The sequence below is a fragment of the Pteropus vampyrus genome, unplaced genomic scaffold (genome assembly GCF_000151845.1).
Source record: "Pteropus vampyrus isolate Shadow unplaced genomic scaffold, Pvam_2.0 Scaffold76, whole genome shotgun sequence".
Lineage (NCBI taxonomy): Eukaryota > Metazoa > Chordata > Mammalia > Chiroptera > Pteropodidae > Pteropus > Pteropus vampyrus.
In genome coordinates this window covers 1,053,550-1,074,183 of record NW_011888857.1, presented here as the reverse complement: position 1 = coordinate 1,074,183, position 20,634 = coordinate 1,053,550, and the positions used below count along the sequence as shown (strand labels likewise).

Below are 20,634 nucleotides of genomic sequence, written 5' to 3'. Positions count from 1 at the left end.
GGGACTATTGCAAGTGCTTTATAGCCATTACCTCATAGATCTCATAACTACCTTATACCATTATTAGCTACATTTTACGAATGAGGAAACTTAAGATTTAGAGAGATTAAGCAACTTAACTAACCCAAAGTCACAGCATTACTAACAGAAATGACACTTAAATTCAAGCCTGTTTTATTCCAAAACCTTTACTTTTTAACCACTACTGACCACACCCCATGATGTACTGCCATCTCATCTCCAATACATAAGCCATAAGGCCCTTGCCCTGATGAATAAAAAACAAACCTCAAAAACTATGTGTGAGTGTGCATCTATATAATGTATGCATGTATGCACACATATATATGTGTATACGTACATGTGTATGTGTGTACATTATATAATGTACATGTATGTATATACATATATTTATATATAATCTTTTAACATTCAAATTAAATTTCTTCTATTCCTAACAAGCATTTCTACTCTATTTTATAAAATACATTATAAAATTCAGATTGAATTAATTATAACTTTTCCTTTATATAACATTTTGCTGTTTTATATATGTATATATATGAATATGTTAGAGTGGCAAGATTATTCTTTCCCTTTTTTTTAGTCTGAATTAGGTATTTTTTATTTGAAAAATTAGTTTGCAAAAAATATAAAGCCATTTTCCTGAAATGCTATCCATTTCTGTAGGATTTCTAGACCTTTGCTACATAAGGTCAGAAAATTATTCTGCACAAGGAAGTATCGTTCCCTTGATCCAATCAACTATTTTGATATGGTTCAAAAGTGTCCCAAATTTAATTATAGTATATTATTATTGTGTTTATATAAGTTCTACATTCAGGTACTTTTGTAAATATTTGCTCATAATTAGTTACTATGTTTCCGTATTATTGCTTATATTTTTAAAAATTATTTTACATATATCATTTTTGAAGCATCAAAAATTATCTTGTGAGAAAATTAAGGTATATATCACTTATAAAATAATAAGAGTCTACCAAATTCAATTTTTCAAATTTCTAATTTTGCCTCCACTTTTATCATAACTAGTTCTAACGAAGGTTTGATTCATTCGTATTAATTTTTTTTCTGTTGCAAATGTTTTACTTACTGGAAGTTTTTTGAATACTATCTGCAAGCAGAAATAAGCAGCAAATCTTATGATTGCAAAATGTTTTCCTCTTTTATTGATTAATATTACTAAAGAAGTTTTCTACAGTTTAGTAAGAAATAATGTTCCTCATTAAGAAAATATGAGATTAAATATAAACTATTAGTTTTTAAAAGGTAAGATTTGGGGATTATAATAAATAATTAAGAGAAACTGGGGTATAATAGAAATGACTTTGTCTACAAAACTAATAAAGCCGTTCTCTTATTTAAGTAGATATTAAATTTTTGTCAAAGTTATTACTGTCATAACTCCATGCCACAGTGGACATTTCATAGAGTAGCCAGTTCAGGTTCTTTGTATCTGGTATAGTGAAGTTCACTGAACTGTTTTGTCAGGTGCTGTCAAGTCAGCCCACCATTGTTGTAGAGAATCAAACTAAATCATTTTGACGTGAGCCTTCCAGAAATAAGATACCCAATATGAATAGTTTAATGAAATTGAATATTTGGTTTCAGTTTTTTGTAAGACTGTCAAAATATATTGCACTCATTCAGAAATTTCTGAGTTAATCAGTTGAAATATCTGACCCTATACTTTATTGAAAATTTGTTTTAAATATCATTACTTAATATAAATAACAGTTGAAATGTATTTGGGTATTTGGGTATGTTTTGTTAGACATATGATTCTTAAACATTTTAAAGTAGTAAAAGTTCCAACTGTGTCATTATTTAATAAAAAAAGCAAAGAGGTTTCTTTTTCTAAAATTAGAATTTTCTTAAAATGAAGAAATGAAGCTCGTATCAGGTTCAAAATGACTATTTTTGTTTCCAAAGGCTGTTATTAAAAACAAAGCTATATTTGATTAGATTTTAAGAACTTAATGAATTTTTATGCATGTTCTAAATATTTAATTCTCATCTGATTGGAAAAAGTTTTTTTTCTGATCAAGAGTTATTTAAAAGGTGTTATTATAGTGTAGACTTAGTTAAATGCCTCAAATTTTTTATTTACATATTTTGATATGAAGAGGGCTGATTGATAGTTCTGCTCAATAACCTAAGAAATATTTTACCAACTTATACTGTAGCTATGGTGTAGCACTGAAAAACCTTGTAACAAAAAGCCTCTTGGTGCAATTAAAGGTCACTTGTACATATTGTAATAGGCTACTCATTTACAAGATCTTTGTTAAGGGTCAGTGCTGTAGCATGAAATGGATTGCCCTTGTTGAGCCTGTAAATAAATAGGTCAACTTTTCTTGTATTCAGTGGGCAAAGGAAAACGCTAACACAATTCTAGTTTATTAATATTTCTACTAACAAACTGCTAAAATGTTGAACAAAACCAAAATGCACTGGTGCTATATTCTTGACATAAATAATTTTAGAAAATTATTAGAATATATAACTACTACAGCTTTTAAGGAAAACTGCTTACATACATACGTATTTCTTTAAATATATGGATTATGTCCAGGTATAGAAAAACACAGCACAGTTTTTCTCAAATATACTCCATTTTTTTCTGTATTGAAGTTCAAAACTTGTCCGGTATAGATATGAAAATGGAATCAAACTAGATAGTGATTTATTTTAATTATCTTTCATAACCTTTCCAATGCTCTTAGGGGGAAAAAAATGGTGGTACAGAAAAAGTATTAGTAATGCATTCAGTCATCTGATTTTTCAATAAATTAAGACTTTAGGATAAAAATAAAACTAATGATGAAAAGAAAATATTTTATACTTATAATAATTTTAATACACACTTAGATTTTATGTTATATATATGTTAATGAGGTATAAGAAATTTTACATTCTCAAAATAAAATCAAATTAGTAAAAATACACTAATGAAATAAATTTATCCAGCACTTTCTAGATTCTTCTCTCTGAATTTGGCCATTCAGACACACAGTAACTACATACCTCTAATTTTCTTTTCGGTTGCTGTGTACTATTAAAAATGAAAAAAATTTAAATTGTAAATTTAAATTTACAATTTAAACCAAATTTTCTGGGTCAAACAAAAATAATTTGGCAATGGGTTTGAATCAAAAATCAAATAAATAATGATATATCACCCTTCAAAAACTCATAGAACTGGTCTGTAAAAATACTAAGGCCAATCATAAAGTGAGTAACCAAGAAAAACTCTGATCCTGCAATGCAGTATTGATTAGATAGAGCATCTACTTCAATGATATCTGTCTCAAAATAGCTCCAGATGATTTCTGTACTGTAAAATAAAGCCAAACTCAGGAAAGCAGTTCTCTCTTGAAAAAGAAGGAAAAAAAAAAAAAAAAAAACCCTGATCCAAATAATTTCTGTTTGTTATTTAGTTCTTGAATATCTACTCTGCACTGATTTGTTTGTTTTTGCTGCCATACTTTAGAATAGCGAAAACATCATACTTGAGCCTCTTTTATCAAGTATTGAAGCTTTGGGAAAATATGGTTCATTTAGGAAATAAATGCTTTAAACATATGTCTGTTTTACTCATTGTATCCCCTTTTCCTAGTTCAGTGCCTGATCATGTCAGTGCTCAAAAATATTGAATGAATGAATAAATGAATGAACAAATGAATGTACTCTTGACAGTGCTCAGTATATATGAGAGTGTGCCTATAAAAATCTCATCATTTCAGACTATACGGAATAGTCTTATAATGCAAATACAGTTTCTATAAATGCTTAATATACTTCTAAGGTTTTACATAAGTAAAATAACCTTCAGAAAATATTGGCTAATAATATAATGAATCATTATTGCTGAGATAAAGTTGAACAGTATGCCTCAAAAATACCAGATAGGAAATAAGGAAAAATATAATTTTTAGTTTAAAGAAATGATTAGTATACCGTTTGAATCATGATTTCCTTTTTGTCATTTTATTGCCACTTGAAAATTATTTTGAATGCTTCATCTTAAAAGATTTTATAATAAGTTTTCCAGATTTGTAAAAGCCCCCCAAAGCTAACAGGAATTAGTGCTGATTCCTGGGTTTAAAGTACCTAACACCTTTTAATCACCTTTGACCAAATAATTGCCTGTTAATGTGCCTGGTCTTCTCTGACCAGGAGAGCTGATTTTATTGCCTATATGTTTTTCTAGCTTTTAATAGGAAAATGTTATAAAAGATTTGTGAGACTTGTGAGTTAGGGATTAAATAATTATGTACAATGGGATTTGAATACAACATTTTGGGTATTCTACATTCAGATTTAAATACACATTAGCAGTAAAGCAACTAATATCACTTCCATAATAACAGAATTTAGAATTATTATTAAAGATTCATCCCATTGACCTCTTCGTGCACATGGAACTGACAAGTCCCAATCTAGTTCTTTAGTTTGGCCTCTTAAGAATTTCCTTCAGGAAAGCCTTTCTAGTCCAGATAGAAATTCAAAGACAATTATATTCAGAAAGAAAGTTTTGCCATGCATAATTTATGACTGAATGCGTTCCTTCACATATACTATTGATTTAATGTGCAATGTGGTCAATAAACAGTGTACATGTAAAGCTATTTTGGAAATGGGATCTACTCTTCATAGGGCCATATGGGCTATTTCTTTGTTTTAGCATTCAATTATACTAATACTCTTGTCATTTTATTGAAAAATTTCTTATGCTTTGGTCCATGTAAAATTAGATAAGTAAAAGACAATATTAAATCAACTGTGGCACTGATGCTTTAAAACATGAGGTTAGCAAACCATGGCCTGTGTGCCAGATTCGGCCCCACTGTTTTTCTTTTTTTTTTAAATAAACTTTTATTGGAACACAGCCAGATCTATTCGTTTATCTATCTATGGCTGTTTTCACATTGCATCATTAAGTTAAATCTTGAACAAAAGGATAAAAATATCTACAATCTAGTCATTTACAGAGAAAGTTTGCTATAAAGAGCTACTTTAGAAGACTGTATACTTTAAAGAGAATTTTCTGAGAGAACTGTCAATTAGAGGATATAATTTATAGTCTTAAAATTAGGCTTTATTTGAGTAATAATTAATTCACATGATCATTTTATGTATAGTTTGCAATTTTAGAATTAATGCAGGTATGTCTCTTTGAGAAAATACGTGGATTTCTTAAAAGGTTAAAATTGCAAGAGGGCTTAAAGTGCTTCAAAGCCAGCTTCTTATTATGTGCACATATTTTCCCACCCAATCTCTCTGTAACCATGTGGAGCCCACTTTCTTCGAGGTACTCCATTTCAATCTCTACCAACTACAGTTGCTAGAAAATTCTTTCGGATGCTAATGCAACTCCCCCCTATTAGTACTAATTCTACTTTCTGAAGCCACACATAAATTGCTGTTTTCTATATAATATCCCTGGATTCATAATAAATGCCTAATATATGAGGAACAACTGTAATTTAAGTGTATATATTCTTGGTTTTCCTCAGACTTATAAAGCATTACAAATTAAATTAACCACTTAATGGCATTTATTGTATATTTAACTTAGAAATTTAAGCATGAAGCCCATAACATTTTTACAACATCCTTTAAAGGAATCTTTTTTAAAAATAAAGCATTAATTTGAAATATTAAAGTAATAGTCTTGAATTCTGAAGTAAAAAGGCTTTATGAATTATAGGTTTATACAATTTAAATATTAAAATTCAATGTTGTTATTTGTAGCATGTTTGAATTCACAAATGAGCTTCAGATGTTTAAAAGCGATAAAAATCAACATTAAATGTGATTTTTCAAGTTTATTATTATAACCTGTTTAAGATTATTTTATTATACAGTAAGTTAATCAAAATGTCGCATTAAACTTTTTGGTGACTGAATAATAAGCATCATTAGGATATATTTCTAATAAATAGGAATTTTTATCAGCAGAATTATACCAAAAAAAGATTAGCTGTTTATTAAGCACACTATCTACTATATAAAGTTGATAGTCAAATTGAAACAGTAATTTTAAGTAAGCACTGTGGATCAAGAAGTCTTGCTAAATTTTTACTTTATTTTTTAAAACTAGGAATTTCTTAAGCAAGGAAATATATTGAACCTTAAAATATAAATATATTATTAAAAGTAGTTTGGGGGCTGGTAAGATTATTTTAAGCCATAAGAGACTTGAGTTGAAATCTTTTGGCATTTTAGTTAGGAAATTTAAACATGCGAGGACAATTTTACTCAAAATTGCTTTTATTTAAGTTAATGCATATTATCATTTTTTAATAATTATATAAAGATTAATGTCCTTGGCATTTTAAAATAAAACTCCTTTTCAAAGATGTTTATAATGTAGAATAGAGAAGATTGAATGAAACCTCACGAAAAGGACTCAACTTAGTGTTTTCAGCCTAATAAAAATGTTGTAAAAATACTTGTAAGCTTGAAAATCACACTAGCTATTCTTGTTTCAAATTCTGTTTAATATATTGTTCTGTATGATTTTATAATAAACAGATTACTCCTTGAACAGGAATTAAGAATAAAGCTGCCAGGAAGGGGTTTTGTTGTCAGAGTAGTTCCCGCCTCATGTTTTGTAAGAGATTTCATGGTCCCATTGTAAAGAGTAGATGATTTAAAATGTGTTTCCAAGATAAACTTTCCCATTGTCATTAATGAGGATGGATAATACTGAGTGACAAGTGCATTAGGAATGACACAGAAAGAGCTGTTAGATTTGTCAGAGTATATCACTTCAGGCAGTGACACTTGAGGACATTCTTTTTTGTGTATATTTGGTGGGGGGACGGGTTCTGATTTAAAGATACCAAAGTTTGTGTTTGCTAATAGGATAATATATTTTACAATTTATCAATATATATTTTCCAGTGTTTAGAAAATATTTGGAAGGTTATTTAGATTAAGTTCTTCCACATTTTAACTTTATTCTCATTATATTCTGATTTTTTTCCTAAGAAAGCCATCAAACTGTTACATTTAAATGTTAAAATATTTACATACAACTATTTTTTTCTTTTTAAAAGTCTTATTTTTAGAATATCCAACTAAAGAAAAAATACTTAAAATTAGATAAATTTCTAAAAAATATTTTGCTGTCTTATTTCTATATAATAGAGGGGACTCTTCTGCATCACCTTAAGAATAAATATTTTGAAATAATACATGTAATTTATATTGTCTTTGTAAAAGTTTATTACTTTAGAGAAACCGTTTTAAATGTTAATCAATGAACAATTAATAATGAATGACTTTTCTGGTATTTAAAGTATTTCCAAACTGTAGTATGCCTCTCAATTTCGATTTTGAACATACAATTGGTCACTTTTTCGCCTTGATTCATCTTTCGTGCTGCCAACCAAATTTTGTCTCTGTATACCTTTTTGACACTAATAATAACTGAATCTGTGTTCATTTGAGTTCAAGATTTCCCAAGCGGCAGTTTGGAGCTAGGATAAACTATCTATCATGATTGCATACCACTAATCTGTCTCAACCAAACCACTCTATGACTGAAATTATATTTGACAGCTCACCTCTTCCTGATGAGCCTGAGGTGAACATAGCTACAGACCATCCCTGGGAGGACATGGCAACTACTCCATATGCTAGGGAGGGTCCTTTTATTTGTGAAACAAGACTTAAACTATGCCTGTAGCAGAAGGGAGGTTCTCTCTCCCTCCCTCCCTCTCTCTCTCTCTCTCTCTCTCTCTCTCTCTCTCTCTCCTCTCTCTCACATGTATCATCTCATCTCATCTCATCTCATCTCATCTCATCTCATTTTCATTAGAGTTACTTTTATACTGCAAAACTTTTTTTACCCAAAAATGTTCGGTAAACATTTTCTGCCATTACCTGTTCTACTTGTAGGTTAATTTTACCATGTGGTTAAAAATGACAAAGTCATTGTAAAAAAATATTTATGTTTTCTAAGTGTTCTCTTACTTATATACCACAGTTGTCAAATATCAAAGCTTTCTTGTTAATATTTGATTCTTACCAGAATTTAACAGTTCTTAAAACAGCTCAGTAAATTTTTACATTACGAAAATGATTCTAAGAAGAGTTTCTCTCATTTTAACATTAAAACATTTTGAAAATAAGTTTTAATTTTTAAGAATTTTTGAAGAGAACAATACATTGAACGATGTAGCAGAGAATATTTTAATTTTTTTGATAAAGATTCCTTATATAAACTTATCATTTTTCTTCTTGTGTAGAGTCTAGTGAAAAATCACTACCTAAGAAAATAAATTTTTTAACTACCTTATATTCTTTTTGTAAAAATACCTTTCCTTTAGAATCAGAAATTAGCAAATATTTTGAGATGGTGGACAAGGAGATGTTAAAGGACTTATTATTAATACCCTGAAAAAAAGAAATCTCAAGTAACTTTCAAGAATGTATATGAAGGATTTAATAGTAAGGCTACTTTTCACAACTAACACGGTAGGACCAAGTGAACAACAGATTTAATTTGGAAAAGGAAAGATTGAGGTTATTTTAATGAAGGCATTTGAATATTAAAATGTTTTTTCAAAGAACACATATAAAAATATATTATAAAATGGAATCTATTTTAATCTGTCCTGAATTGTTGAAATGTGATTTCATCTAAAGATGTTCAGATGGCCTGAAAAGTTTTGACCATGTACTTCTATTAATTCATCAGAGCAAGCACTTAATAAGTTTACTCCTAAGTGTCCTTTACTTTTAAGTTTATTATTCCCTGGAAAGATTCCTTTTAGCAAAGGCAATGTTTTCTATAACCTTATAAATCAGTGGTAAAATCAGTGACTTTTCTAAAACACCTGATGTCTAATAGCCATCAACTTTATTTTCTAGAGTATTTTTATTTCAACTAATATAACAGTTACTGGTAAGCCATTTAAGATTTCAATAACATCACCTAAAATAAGTATCCTGGGGGGAAAAAAAAGTCAAAATAAATTATTTATATATTTCTACATATTTTTATTTAATAATTTCTCCCAATGAGCAGCATAATATCCTTAAGTAACATGGATTTCTGAAGAAAAGGGAGTACTATCAAAGTAAATTAGCAAACTGTTTATATATTCTTTATTACAAAAGCAATTAAATGAAAAAAGCCTAACTTATACACTGACTCTTTGGCAGTAGAATCTGTGATCCCTTCATCTTACCCAGTTATTCCTCCCATCTAATTACATGATTATTAAATGTACTTTTTTATCATACAATTCATCTGCATATTTTTAAAATGTAATTGCTTCCATTTTTCCCATAAGCATCTATTTTCTAATCAGAAGAGTTGATATTATATTGCTTTACAGTAAATGTTCAAAAATTTTTAAATGGTAATTATTGAATAGCTATGATCTGAAAAAGTAATTACTTCATTTGGAAAGCAGAATGTTTATTTAAAATTTAGAAAACAAGCAGATTAAAATGATGTTTTGTATAATATTTAAATAATTATGCTTTTTGTTTGGGGTTTTAATATAACCTTTTCTTCAACACTGTTGTGACAAGAAAAGGAAGTAAAATGATAATGCCTTTTAGTAAATAAGTTATATAAAATTATCCTGGAAAATATCTCAATACCAATCATCATCTAAGACAAAATTATTGTGCTCTTCAGACTATTTTTAATCAAATGATTGGCATGACTCAAGTCACTTGTTTGTATCAAAAAAGGAATCATTCTTTCCCACTAAAACAACTCCCTCATCTTTGCTTTTGAAGGGATGAAAGTTCCTTTGATGCTGTGTGTGTGTGTGTGTGTGTGTGTACGTGTACGTACTATGGGTATGATGTTGAAACCTGACTGGTTCTTTAATTAGCTCTCCATACAAGTCTGAGTTGTCGGCTCTTTGGGAAGAACACTAGTAATCAATTCTCAAAGCCCCAATCCAGGACAACACTTTCCTTACTATAGTAGCCATAACACAACACACTATTTAAATGTTCCCTAGTTATCATACTGTTTCTTGTTTTTAAGATTAGAATACTCCCTCATATCAACCCAGAATTTAAAAAAAATAAATACTTTAACACCTGACCCAATCTTGCCTTCTTGGTAAAGAATTTGCTAGCTCTTTTCCACTCCATTCACCCTTCCCTGCCAATATATTGACTTCTTTCTAAATCTTTGGCTTACGTAAAACTCATCTTTTTAATGAGAATGTTTACTTGATGCAGTAAAACTCTATCAAAAACTTTGAATTTAAATGCATTTTCTTTTTAGCTAGTGTGTGTTATCTCTTGCCTGTATAGACATGTGGTAGAAATGTATAGATACCTATCAGGATCACTAATTAAAGCAAAACCAACTGAGCATTTAAAATGTACCCTTGAAATAGAGGGGAGGTGCCAAGTTGATAACATCTTGATAACATTGGCTAGCAATATCCCATGGGCTTACACATTCATTGTTTCTAGTCAATTGACATTTATATCTATTATCACTTGGGTGAAATGTGATTAATTATTGTATGATAATTTGAATCACTATTTAAAATTCAGTTTGGAAGTGTTGTGTCCTGGTCATCTTCTGCTACCATTCTTTTAGAGGATTTGGAGCCACTCTGCTACTTAGGGAAGATGATTTCTCCTTCCAATTCTTACTTAATAAGCCTCATTGTTTTCTAAATAGGAGACTTCTCACTCTAAGAGTAGTAATTTTATGCTGCAAACATCAAAGATAAGGACAAAAATGTTACATCATGATTCTGTCTCCATGATACTCCACAATAATGCAAAGTGAAAAATTAAAGCCAAGAGAGCCTTTTGCTTTTTTGATAGTGTCAAAAGTCATGTACTTCAGGGTTTTTCTTCTAAATTGGGCATTAAAATAACCATTTGTATATAATTTAGAAAGTTGTAATTATATCTTGAAATTTTTATTCATAAAATATTTCCCTGAAATCACTCTTTTTCATAAGGTTGTTTTTTCCTGACTAAGAAATAAGACTTAGAGTTCCTATTTTTTAATTAACTCCTAATTATTTTAGTTAGAGATTTGTTGCCTTAATCCATATGTAATGTGTTTATCACTTAGGAAACATTAAAAAAAAAAACCATGGGTTAGTAATTTTGTATAATGCTATAATTATATCTTTCATCAGGATGATTTTGTAAAAGTAAATAAAGGTAGGGCTAACATAATACCTAATTTAGGATGCCTTTCAAATGTATAATGCTTATAATTAAAGATTTCAAATATAAAGTAAAGGGCCTTGGTTTCTTTACACATCAGCCTAATTTTCAAAATAAAACCATAAAAGTTAGCTGAATGGTTTCTTTGCTTACACTTTTACACATCGAATCACAACTGTCCACTTAGAAGCTTTTTATAAAAAAAAAAAAAATTAGTGTCTTTACACTAGAGAACAGAACTGAAAAGATGAATTTCAATATGTAAGGTTGAGAGCATAAATAATTTAACTAGCCTAGTGCCATTAGAAGGTATTTAAGATTTGCAATGGGAAGTACATAATTATTCATTTTATATTACTTAAACCATTGAAAGAAAATATCACATTATCAGTCGTTAAAAGTAAACATGCATTATATATGATATCATACTTAATACCTTATAAATAACTCAGCTAAATTTAGATATAAGATCTATGTCTTCATAAACAAGATATTTTCCCACTTTTCTACTTTTTTCCAGTTGGACTAAAAAGCACATAACAGAAACAAAAACCTAGTCTAGCCTATCACCTAATAACCCTCACAGACACATATCCGTATTAAATGCAGATAACTAAATAGAGATACCCCAAAATACACACAGCCTGACAACAGCCTTTCTCGTGGCGCATTGAGCACTCCAGTGAATAATGGCTACAGCAACTCAAGATAGAAAGCAACAGGGACTTACTTGTAAAGTGACTGAAAAGCACTCGTCTTCCCTGTCCGTGCTACATGTGGAATTCTGTGAACCTCTGAAGTAGTCATGTGACTTACAGTTTAGCTACTGGCAGCTAATATAGGTTATCAAGTGCTAGATCTGCTACAGTCTTACCATTCTCTTATTCCTACCAAGAACTTTGTTTTAAGCAGTGACTGGCTGTGTAGTATTCATTTTTGTTTTTCTCTAAGGGGCATAAGAAGTGGGTGAGGGAGTAGAGCAGCAGAGATGAAGCTGATGACTGTAAATAGTACACTCTTCAACTCTAATTTCTGGTACAGATAGGAAAACCTCTAGATACCTCTGTAGGTCACTTGATGGCCTTCACCAGCCTATTTAACTGGACTTTGTTTCAAGTAATGGCAGTGGAGCCAGCGTGAGTGTATTCCATAGTGTTATGACATGATTCGATAAAGGACTTCTCTGTTGTAGAAGTTTCTAAGGGGCTGGCTGTACAAGTTGCTTTGTTGAAGTTGTATCAGTTATTACTTTTATAAAAATATGAAATTGTCATTTGGGACTTTGAAGTCTTTTGTTATGAGAAGATTTTGTTATAATGGCATTTGCTATAAATGGTGTTTATTCTATTACTGTGAAAAATCTACATATAACTCCTCAGATATGATTTTTATTGAGCATAATGTGAATTAGAAATAATACTTCAGTCAAGCAGCCAATACAAGCATAGTTCATTTACTATACAATCCTAATAACAAGCTCCCAAATGGTTTCCATATAAACCAATGATATTCTGTTAAGTTTAAGGGTGGAAGAGTAAAACCCAGAAATTAATAAACTATCATGATGTGAAGGTAGTTTCTGATAAGATCTCAGGTGCCATGTTTTTATGCATAAGTTAAGTATATAGATATTAATTATTTAAAGGAAAATACCTGGAACTATGTGTTTAAACATGCTAAATATGTTTGGAATTTCTACTACACAGCATAACGGGCTAATAGTATTTACTTCTTAATTCTTTTGATTATGTATCTAATGAAACGATAATTGGCTCATCATTATTCTACTTAGTAGAACCAAAGAAGGATTTCTTAGAGATGCTATTAGACTACAACTTATTATGCCTTTGGCATAAGAGAGGTAGTATATGACCATAAAAATTAACCAAAGTATGACCTTTAGAGGGATCCAACATGGATAAACCTTTAGCAATTCATTAGTATGTTTACTGCTTTGGAAAAAGTAGTCACTGCTATTGTCTTTTATAAATGAACAGTATTACAAAATCTGTGTAAAACCTCTTGAAAACTTTAATAGAGCATTTAATAGAATATATTTAATAAACTTTTAACAACATTTTAACATTGTAAAACATTTTATTTAATAAAGGATTCTCACCAGAGCATTGAAGATACATTCTTCACTTACTAAATATAGAAAAAATTGCCTCTGAGTTGGTGTGTTAAATTGCTTACATGCTCTTGGCATTTTAATAGGAAAACCTTAAATGTGATGCTGCCAGTCATCACCATGTCTTCAGTTGACACATTTTCTTTAATAAAAGCTAGAAAGTGGGGAAACGTATTTCTAATTTGAGTAGAAGTCTGTATTATGAATGTATTTGGAAAGCTATGCCAAAACACTTGATATGGAAAGTCTCATTTATAAAACAGTTAAGGAGTTACCTTTTTAGCTTGACCTACCAACCTTTTCTTTTTTTTTTTTTTTTTTTTCGTTTTGCCAGTTATGCATTTTAGGATTGGAAGTAAATGGAGCTAAAACATTCTTCTCTGTAACATTAGGGTCTTCACATCAGGCCTGTATTAAAAATGCCAGGGCATGGTTTTTCTCTCAAACCCAAAGACACAAAATTAAACATGATTTATTCAAGATTTATCCTGAAACAATTTAATTTTACATTTATGAACTGAATTAACATTCTGTTCATATTACTAAAACAAAATTGAATGTATTCCTTTATATAATATCAGTAACAATGTCTTCATTAATTCAGGTTTCTGGTACCTCGTTTTTTAAAAAAGCACCTGGGATTGTAAAGTGTGCTGGGTATATTTGTACATGATGTGGTAGTAATGACACTTCGGAAATTACTGTAGCTAAATGCTTGATAATTGCTGTAACCTTCTTCCTATTGTATTGCTAATCTTACAAAAGATATTTGTTTATCCATCTGGTTTCCATAGCATATAAATTCTTCAAAAACAGGAAAAATCATTACTGTCAGATAGTAGTGAAGAATGAGGGGAGGGGAGGGAAGAGATTGTGACAGATTAAACAGAGTTCTTGCCCCCAGGAGTCATGAGAAGATAGTGTGATATATCAATTGAAACACTTAAACTTTTTAAAAATATGTATTTGTGAAGCATATATGTTAAAGTTATGTTGTAGGCATTGTGGGAAATGCAAACACTACACGAAGCTTCTGTTCTCCCTTCACCTCTTTGGTACTTATACTGTGGAGGTGGTAGAGGTACCTCCTCTCTGAAAACACTAGAGTCATCTTTTTCAGGTGTTTAGGGTAAGATATTTTTCCCTCTTTAAATAAAACAATATCACTATTTACCCAGCATCCAATCTGACAGAAAATCCTGTTGACTCTCCTTTCAAATATATTCATAATTAAACCAGTTTCCACCACCTCCAGTGCTGTCAGGATGAAGTCCAAGCCATCATCATGTTCTGCCTGGGTTACTGTAATAGCCGTCTGGCTAGATACCTGCTTGTAACCCTGCCCTCCATCAGTTTGTTCTCATGCTGCAGCCAGACGATGATTATTTTAAAACATAAGACAGATCATGTCACTTCTGTGCTCAAAACTCTCCATTAGTTCGTCATCTCACTCAAAAGTCCTTCGTGGCCACCAAGACACCATGTGACCTGGCTGCCTTAACTCTCTGATTTCATCTTTTATTCTCCAGAGATTTACTCTGATCCAGCCACACTGGCCTCCTTGCTATTTCTTGGACATGCCAAGCCTTAGGGCCTTTGTTGCCTCTTTCCTTTGCCTGAAATGTTCCTCTTTCAGATGTTTTCATACCTAACTTCCTCACTTCCTTCAAATATTTTTTAAAATATCTTCTTAATAAAGCTTTTCCTGAACGTTTGTTTTAAAGTAGCAATTTACCCCCATTCTGTCATTCCCACTCACTCTTAATCTGCTCTATATATTCCCATAGCACTCACCAACTTCTAATATAAATTTTTTATTATGTTTATGTTCTATCTTCTTGTACCAGGATGTGAGCTTGACAAGAACAAGGATTTTTCTCTATTCTGTTCTGTTTAGAATGGTCTGACAAACAGTAAGGTCTCAAAAACTATTCTTGAATTAATGAGTTTGGATGTCTCAGTTTACCACAAATTATCTGTTTCCTCCATTCATATTTAAATTATACATAAGAATGAGTGAATGTGGAAGCTTATACTAATAGTAATAATAATACTGAGATCATTTATTGCTGTCATTTATGAAGTACTTAATAGTGTCAGACAGTGTACCAAGCTCATTACCTGTATTATCTCATTTAATCCCCACAACTAGTCCTCAAAGTCAAATGAAGATGATCAGAACATTCTTATTGAATCATGTGATGCCCAAAGTTATACAATTTTATTTTTTAAATGTACAGATGAAGCATTAGAGAGGTTATTACAATACAGTATCATTCCTGTATAGAATTTTGTATTCTTGTCCTGGTTTACATCATATATCTTTCTTCCCTATGTATCTTTTTAATTATTCTCTTCTCTTTGGTTTCCACTAACTTCTACCAGTTCTCTTGTAGCCTCTCTGAATGTTCTCTTCTCTGAGTGTTCCTCCTCTTTTTGTCACCCAAAGATGATAATGATTGTTTAGAAAGTGTTCACCCCAAAATAGCCAAGACTTAATTGTGCTGTTTTATGCTAGGCACCATACGCATTACACATACTAACTCACTGAATTATTAACAACAACCTTATATGGTTGTATTGCTGTCCCTGTTTTTCATATGCGAGGTACAGAGAGGTTAAATAACTTACTTAAAGTTACACAGTTAACAAGTAATGGAGCCAGGTTCCTAACCTGGATGGTGTAACTACAAGTGCATACATTCTTAACTTCTAACCCATTGTCCCTGACCTCTGGGAGTTCCTACTCTCACTTGACTCCCTCTTGCATTCTCTGTCTCACTCAATTCTAGGACCAATTCTAGCAGAGGATTTTTAAGAAACCTAATCTTTGTTTTTTTCACCAGTCTATCATAGCCTAGTGTTACCAGCTAAAATCTTGCAGCTCTGATGCTCAATGTGATCCAGCAGTCTAGGCTTCAGCATGTCTTACCCAACTATGCAGTAGTTTCAACAGAGCTGTTGCAAATCTAAGAGATATTATAAATGAAGACCTAATAGTACTGTACTTGAGATCTGCCATGATATGAAAGATGAAAGAGAAGGAAGAATCAAAGATTACTCATAAAACTATAAGATTAGTGGTCCATTAATAAGAATTATAAGTTCTTATTTGCATATTTCTCTTCCTCACCATCTGCTACAGAAGACAAAGTCTGGTAACTACCTTGATCACGCCAATTCTACTTCCAGGATCCTAACCCTTCCTTACTCTGCTGAGATTCTGAGATACTACATGTAGCATTCAGAACTGACTCATTCATTTCCCACCTACTCCCCAAGCCTGGCCTAACAGCTGCAATCCTGTATTGATCTTTCTCTTTCTCTCTCCCTCTCTCTCCCCTTCCTTCTCCACTTCTCTCTCTACTCTCTCATCCCACCTCTGTTTTCTCTGTTTGTAACTTGTACTTGTAAAGTTAGCACCTTGTTACTTATTGTTCAGTTATCTCATTTGTATATGTTTGTATGATACTATATTAACTCAATATGATTAAATATTTAAGAGTTCTTACCATGTACCAGGACCTTTGCAAGGATACAAACACAACCTCTGCCCATGAACAGTTCCTAATGTAGTAGAGAAAACTGACTTATAAATAAATAACTATAATAGAGATTGGTACGAAAATAGTTACATATAAAATGCTATGCAAAGACTAATAATGGGTAATTAATTCTGGCAGTTGTTAAACCATGTTCAGGGAAAGCTATAGAAAGAAGATACTGAGTTGCATCTTCAAAGTCATGTGGAATATAAAATATATATTCTACTTTCTATTTGCAATATACTTATTTTGACTGATCTGTTAGACTGTAAGTTCCTTGTGGTCAGGAATTATATTGTTCTATGCCTTTGTTTCATTCATAGTGCCAAAATACTTCCTTCACTCAATGAGTCTATTTGGTACTAACCAAATGCTTTATTTATATGCATATTATGTTCATATAAATAAAATATATTTTTCTATTTCTTTATCCTCTCTGTCCTCCCACCAAAACCTAAATTGGTCAGCATACTTTTTTGTATCTTTATATCCTATTTCATTTAACATAACATTAGCCATGTAATGTATTTTTAGAACAGCTTATTTTATACACACATGTGTAGTTTCTTTCTGTGCCGTATCTTGTTAGTAAGCATCTTGATTTTTGCTCTGTAACCTTTTGTAGGCTTTTATGGTGTCTTGTGTGAGCATAATAAAAATATAAAGCTTGATGTTTTTTTACTTATCAACAGCTTATGGAAAACTTTCAAGTTTATTATTTTTTTTTTCTAGCAGGTCAAAATATCTAAGGTTTCAGATTAATAAAAATACAGTTTTAAAGCCATGTTAAACTACCATAATGCTAAAGTTACAAACTGGCCAATTGAATATTATGAATTTTACTCCAGGACAGAATAAAACAGGCTCAAGATCTCCAAATTTCATGAAACACCAGTGAGATTTACCTTAGTGAACATTTAAACCCATCATCATTTTTGCAAGTTTCAAGGCCAAGGACTTTTTAAGATTACAGCTTTAAATGAATTGAAATCATCTTGAAGTATATTAAAATTATTTGCCAAACATCTATTTGAGAATCTGCTATATAAGAGGAACTAGAAATGCAAAAATAAATGACATTATTTCTATTTTAAGGAGCTCACAATTTAATAATTAAAGAGATTTCTCCAATCTGTATTATGGGGTAAATTTAATTGCCTAGATATAAATTTCAAAATTGATTAGCAGTAGAAAAGACTTGTTTAAGGACTTTAACTCAGTTTACCACTTCATAAGCACCATGGCTTACATTAGTAGGTATTAAGTGAGTGTTTCTTAAATAAGTGGATAATAAGAACCATAGAATTTAAAGTTAGGAGTAAGACCTTACTAGTGAGGTGTTTGTTTTTTTTTTACCTTTCATATCAACATGGTTTTGGTTATCAAAGTGATCGACAGTAGTATTTAATGGGTGAGGCAAGGCTTATCTGACATTTAACAATGCTCAAAGCAGTCCTACCCAATGAAGAATTGTCACATCCTGCACAACTTTGAATGTCTGACTAAATCTACTACAAGTATAATTTAGTGTCACTTATTCCAGAATTGGTGTAGCTATACAGTACAGTCTCCATCAAATTCCAGCAAAATGTTTTATGGAAATATTTAAAGAAATACAAGGATCCAAGAAGGCAAACTTTATACATGACAAAGCTGGAGTACTTACACTTCCAGATATTAAGGCTTGTGATATTGACATAGGATAAAGCAATAAGCAAATGGGACATAAAAGAGTTCAGAAACAGATGCACTCATATATGATCACCTGATTTATGAGAAAAATAACACTGTCATGCAGATGGGAAAGGATGGGCTTTTCAATAAATAGTACTCGGGCAACTGGTATACACATGAGAAAGAAAAAAAAGGGAATATTGATTCTTCCTTCACACCATAAACAAAACTCAACTCTAGATGTATTCTAATCTGAATGTGGAAGACAGTTTTAGAAACAAACACAGGAGACTGTTTCCATGGATTGGTAATGAGTGTGGTCTTACTGAAAAATTATAAAATGAGATTTCATATATATATATATACACACAATAAGCATAAATTGGTACTTTAGGACATAATACTGAAAAGTTTTTTAAAGAAGTTACGCAAAAAACAGGTCGTAATACAAAGGAAGTTTACTTGAAAAAAAGACGTCTCAAAATTGAATGATTTACTCACCCTGTCATTTTTTTCTGCTACGTATTTCCAATTACATAGTTAATTGAAATGGGTTTCAGTGCAATAGTGATGCATTTACTTCAAGAACAGGGAAAAGAATTGCAAATGTGTAACAGAAGAGTTGAAAACAGATTTAGATCCAAACCTTAATAAATTAGTAGAGGCACATGAAATGCAAATATTTTAAAGAATTTCATTAATAAAGTTTATTTTTAAAATATACTATTTCTTCTCTCTATATTTTTAATGATTATAGCACACTAATACATTTATGTTGTGAAAATTACATATTGAAATTGTTTTTCTGAGGGGTTACTAAACAATTTCTTCGTAGTCTGTTATAATACAGTTTCTTTTTCTAATTCTTCCTCTAGGCTGCATCACTTATCAAAGATGAAAGACGAGCTCACTTGTGAAAATATATATATTTTTTATATTTCAGTAGTCTATAATTTATCTTGTCATGTTAGCCTTAATTCAATTAAGATTGTCACCCTCTTTCTCTTGTCAATATTAGTAAGTCTGGTCTCTTATTGTTTATTCTAACACTAGTTTTTATTCTAGATTCTACCTGTACCATATTTCTGATCTTTCGTTTTCTTGTGTGTTTTTTGGGGGGCGAGGGGAGTAGAGGGGAGTATAAAATGGCTTCTCATCTTAATTATCTTAAATGCAAACATATTCACTATAATTGGATGCAGACAGATGACTATTTTATTAAGACTTGACTTTACACCTGAATAAGGGAAGGAAGCCTCCCACAAGAGAGCCAGATCATGTTCTTTCTGGAGAGAATGATTTCAGATTCTCTCCCATGGGGATTCATTTCAGAATTTTATGCAGGGATTACTGATCAGATTTGTGTTTTAGAAATATCATTCTGGCAGCAGTGTACAAGGACAAATTGAAGGGGATGACGAGATTGGAGGCAGAGAATCCAGTTAGGAAAATGTTGTAAGAGTCCAGGTTATTGTCATCATCACGATGACCTGAACAAAGGAAAGAACTTGGCAGAAATGAGAAAATCAACTCAACTTAGTCACTTGGTGAGGGGAAAAAGATGAGTCTAAGGTGGCTTCCAAATTTCTGATTTGAGTGACTTGATGGGATAGTTGCCTTTCATTAAAAGAAGGACCATAGGAAAAAGTACAGTTTGGGACATGTAGAATGGGACCTGCAGGTGGGAGTAACCTACGAACATTTGATTGTGTGTATTTGTTTAGGGGAGCTACGTGGGCCGGAGATACAGATTTGGGAATCATCGTTATCTAGCTGGTAGTCGAAGTGTTTAGAGTAAGATTGGAAAATATGTTTAGATACAGAAGAGAAAAAAGCAAAGGAATCCTGAGGAGCAGTTTCATAGAAATTGAGAGAGGTGAGAATTTTGAGACGAGAATAAGGAATAATGCTACATCCTCTGAGCAATAAATGGAAAGCCAACAATTAAGACATCGATAGAGAGGTCCATTGTATTTGGCAATATGCGGGTCACAGGGGATCACTGACCGAGAAGTTTCAGGGATAAGTATACAAAACCTTGTTTACATACAGTTGGTTAAGACGGAATGGATTTTGCAATTA

General features: G+C 31.3%; 1 protein-coding gene across 3 annotated transcripts in view; it reads left to right on the top strand.

Annotated features, from left to right (window-relative positions):
* Positions 1 to 20,634, top strand: part of ELP4 (elongator acetyltransferase complex subunit 4) — a 198,019-nt gene that overhangs the window by 105,141 nt on the left and 72,244 nt on the right. The gene's annotated exons all lie outside the window — the stretch shown is intronic.